At 38.9% G+C, this 4,588-nt stretch overlaps 1 non-coding gene across 1 annotated transcript; it reads right to left on the bottom strand.

The window, feature by feature from the left end:
- Positions 1 to 1,360: 1,360 nt before the first annotated feature.
- On the bottom strand, positions 1,361 to 1,467 carry LOC145342754 (U6 spliceosomal RNA). Its single transcript, XR_013886611.1, has one exon. It is a non-coding gene; the product is annotated as a U6 spliceosomal RNA (small nuclear RNA).
- Positions 1,468 to 4,588: the final 3,121 nt, after the last annotated feature.

Genomic DNA, 4,588 nt, shown 5'->3' with positions numbered 1-4,588 from the left:
GTGCCTTGGAACCAAGTGTAATCCGATGATTACACCGTGAGTCCTGCTTGCTAGTCTATGTTCTACCTCCCTAAAACATGTCTGCTCATCCTCAGGTTTTATCCTCATCCTCAAACGTCATCTCTCACGTTTTCTCATCCACTTCTGACTTATATTGTTAGTATCAGCATGAATCAGAACCTTTAGCTGATCCCCTCCTTGCTTCAGAGCATTCTGCAGCCTCTCACTGACATTCTTCAGGGGAAGGTGACAAACTAGTGGTGTTATCACTGGACTATTAACCAAGAAACTCAGCTAAATGGTCTGGGGACCTGGGTTGGAAGCCTGCCCCAGCAGAGGGTGGAATTTGAATTCAATAAAAAATATCTGGAATTAAGAATCTACTGACTACCATGAAACCATTGTTGATTGCTGGAAAAGCAATTTGGTTCACTAATGTCATTTAGGGAAGGAAATCTGCCATCCTTACCTGGTCTGGCCTTAATGTGAGTCCAGGGTCACAGCAATGTGGGTGACTCAATTACCCCCCAAAGGCAACTATGGATGGGCAATACATGCTGATTAGCCAGCAATGTCCCACAAATGAATACAAAAAGAATTCTTGACCCTGACCCAGCTTAACATCCCAGACCCAAACCTGCAGAGTCAAAAGCACACGCCTGTTCCACTAAATATATAACCCATATCACTATTGTTTTCCTCGTCTTCCTTCTGCCTCCCCCACATCCCCCTGGACAACTGGGCCAGTTGTGGTGCATGGACTTACTCTGACTACACTCCCCAGAGGGATCAGCACTCTCACCGGTTTTCAGAGCTGAATACATTTGGACAGTGAGATGTTCTCAAAGACTCCTGCTCTACCTGCCTGACCCACTTGACTGCTTGGTGGTCACCAATTCTCCCTCTGTCTGAACATCCTTAAGCCGCAAGCTGGCCATCATTAGCAATATCCATACCACTCATAACTCTGTAAGTACACCGCTTGACACCAGCTGCTGCTCAAAAACCAGAAACTTGGGCTTCTCCAACTGATGACACTTTCTGCACGTGATGTTGTTCATGCCATGAGAAACATTCTGGAGTTTCCGTGTGAACAGAATGTGCATTCCATGAGACTGAGATATCCTGCCATACCTTTATTTAATGGCATATTAGCTAAACTATTTATGCAATATGCAAAGTAAGTAGTTAATTTCAAATTATTTTCTTATATTTCCTTTCCCTCTTGTCTTAATCTTATCTAATCTTTTTTGCTACTCTTCCTATGCCATTGCAGATATCTAGTTTCATAATTCATATTTCAGAATATAACTTTTAATTTTAGGAATTCGAACTTGTTTTAATGTGGATAAATGGAAAATCTAATTAAGAATGCTTCTCAAATTTGCATGTCATCCTTATGCAGGGGCCATGCGAATTTTCTCTGTATCGTTCCAATTTTAGTATATGTGGTGCCAAAGTGAGCACCTGGTAAACAGCCAAAAGTGAATGCAATACAAACAAGCCTAGGTTAATTACAACTAAAAGTCCCTTGTGCTTATTTAAAAAAGTCAGAGCTGGATATGTAAAAAGTTAAACAATAGATGACCCATCTGAGATTTTTTTGGTGGAGCCAGGGAATCTGGAAAGAGATTTAAGATATAAATGATTCATATGGATCAAAGAATGAAAGGGATTGATTTAAAGGTAAGGTATTTATTTTTCATTTCTGTTTGGCATACGTCAAAGAGTGACACATTGCTATGGAGGTAGGCAGTGAAAGTGGAAGGATGTTTTGTTTAATTTATCTGGGTGTTCCTCTCAGAATGCAGTTGCAGATTTGATCTCGTATTGATTACAGTTTATGTTAAGTTGGTAAGGGAAAAGAAGCTGGGTAATATGTCAAGCTTGGAGTTAGAGGAGAAAATTTACATGACCCTCACAATGAAAGGCAGTTATCCTTGTGACAGACATCAGTCAGCTTAAACATTTAACTGGAAAGAACTGGAAGGATGCTTTGGGAGCAAACAGGGGAAAAGCAGTCTGTATGCCCAAAGTAACAGCAAGAAGGTAGTGAGGTTTTAGCTTGGACTGAGGAATCTACTGTCATAAAGCCTTAAAGAAAAGGTGAAGGGTCACTTAGCCAAAAGGTGATGGAATGATCCCCCAAATAATATTGTACATTGAAAGAGTAGTTGGAATATCGAGGAGAAATCAATATGCAGTATGCAGGGCTGTGGCATATCATTGGGTTGGTCCCAAGAAAAATGAACAAACCTTCAAGATGTTTTAATATGCAAGGGAACTCTTGGGGGGCTTGGAGGAGGGAGAAGAAAGTGAAGTGATTTCAGACCAGGAATCTTGACAAAGTGTTAAGTTAGCAGTGCTTGCTTTGTTTTTCTTTTAACATACAATATGTTTGCTTCATATAGTGAAATTTATGGCATGGTTCTTACAGTTAACTGCTAGGGTTTGGATTTCTAACGGTTCCTGCCAGGATCATAATAGTATTTAATTTAACTCTATTTTGTACTATTAATTTCTCTATTGTTCTTTTGTTTCTTTCTTGGCCTTTAAAATTAATTAGTTAACAAGATAGATTATTGGTCTTATTGTTCACCATGGTCCCAACTACCAATGTTCCCACTAAGCTATGAGAATTTAGCATTAAGCAGCAGATTGAAGGACACCACACATATGTTTAACTATGATAAATACCATGTGCGTAGTCACACAAAGTAATTCAAAGGAACGGTGCACTAAAAAAAACAGGTCACACAAAACAATTACATTTTAAAGGGTACCTTACCATTGATGTCACACTTCCAGTAAGTTGTGGCACACAATAAATTAGGGGGAGGCAATGGCCGAGTGATCTTATCATTAGAATATTAATCCAGAAACTCAGCTAATGTTCTGGGGACCCAAATTCAAATCCTGTCCAGCAGATGGTGGAATTGAAATTCAATAAAAAAAAGTCTGGCAGTGAGAATCTACTGATAATCATGAAACCATTATCTTTTATCAGCAAAACCCATCTGATTCACTAATGTCCATTAGGGGAGGAAATTAGTCATCCTTGCCTGGTCTGGCCTACATGTGACTCCAGAGCCACAGCAATGTGGTTGACTCGCAACTGTCCTCTGAGATGACTTAGCAAGTCACTCAGTTCAAGGGTGACTATGAATGGGCAATAAATGCTGGCCAGCCAGCATGCCCATGTTCCCCTAAATGAATAAAAAAAATTGAGGCTGGAGGGTAGGAAAAAGATACAATTCAGAGCGATCACAATGAGATATCTCATTCCAACAAATTCTGGCCCAATATTTAGCTTCACAAGTGATAAATAAAGTGACGCTGTTAGATCTCTGGATTCCAAAAAAAACAATCCTAGAACATTGAAAGATTAAGTGAAGAAATGTGTAAGAAGGGAAAATTTGGTGCAAAATTAGTTTGGAAACCCACTGGAAGATCATGCATGCAAACAATTCTTAATTCCATCACATGACCATGAGCTCTACACACAAATGGAGGTTCACAATAATTCCTCTCGTTCAGAAACAGGAGCAATAAACCTGTTCACATATATATAGGAAGATAAATTGGACTATGTTATAAAGGAGAAGACTCCAATTTATCTTCCCTGGGTTCAAAGTGAATGACTTCACACTTTCCCACATTGAATTCCATTCACCAAAGTTTCATCTTTTCATTTAATCTGTCTCTGTTCCATTGCAACTTCCTGTTCTCACCTACATATTTACAGTCCCTCTTGTGATTTTTTTATTTAGGGGTGATTTATCTTCAGCTGCAAGGAGCTTTACAAAATTACAAAGGAGAACACATTTTTCAAACGCATTTTGATTGTATTCCCACGACGTGGAAACAAAGACAAATCGCAGGGTCCAATAAAAAACTCTGGTTTGTTAAAATCTCTTTCTATTTTTGTAAAGGACGTAAATGTATTTTCTTCTTTTATCAATCAGCCTCAATTGTGTGATACTAATTGGTGGAAAGGTTATCAAAGCCAAATTTGGCTATGTTACATATTTTGCATTTGTGTTCAATATGACCCTTTCGTCCCATTTAATTGGAGTCTTGTGTACCTAGTCATGGGAACAAAAGCACTTTCTGAATACATCTACATGTACATTATTTATATTCTTAAGCTCTCTTGGGTACCTCAAAATTCAGCTCCTAGCTCTACTATCCTTCAATGAGTATTACTGCATTGGAAAGTTGTGGTCAATGCAGCAAAACTATGTCTGAGATCAAAATTACTTCATTGGACAGGGTCACAGAGTTAGTACTGTACGTGTAAAAAGATGGGAGCAATTTAACGCTAATCCAGCCAGCAGGAATCGCAAGGATCGGCTGTCGATTTGATTTTCCATTAGCTGTCCGGATTCCATTAGTTTTGTGTCAGGTGAGTTTGCTTCAGATTATCCACTAGTATGAAGTAAATGAAAATCAGTTCTTCCACTAACGTTGTTATGTCAGATTTGAGGGAAATATTGCAGCCCTTATTCATGGCAAGCGGTTAGGAGAAAAATTGGAGTTTAAATTTATTCGCAATTCTAGTTTCACACAGGGAATGCTTCAGAATGGA

The sequence above is a fragment of the Carcharhinus amblyrhynchos genome, chromosome 4, assembly GCF_965287045.1.
Source record: "Carcharhinus amblyrhynchos chromosome 4, sCarAmb.v2.hapA, whole genome shotgun sequence".
Lineage (NCBI taxonomy): Eukaryota > Metazoa > Chordata > Chondrichthyes > Carcharhiniformes > Carcharhinidae > Carcharhinus > Carcharhinus amblyrhynchos.
Note: the sequence above shows the minus strand (reverse complement) of the source record. Positions and strands in the feature narration are given on the sequence as shown.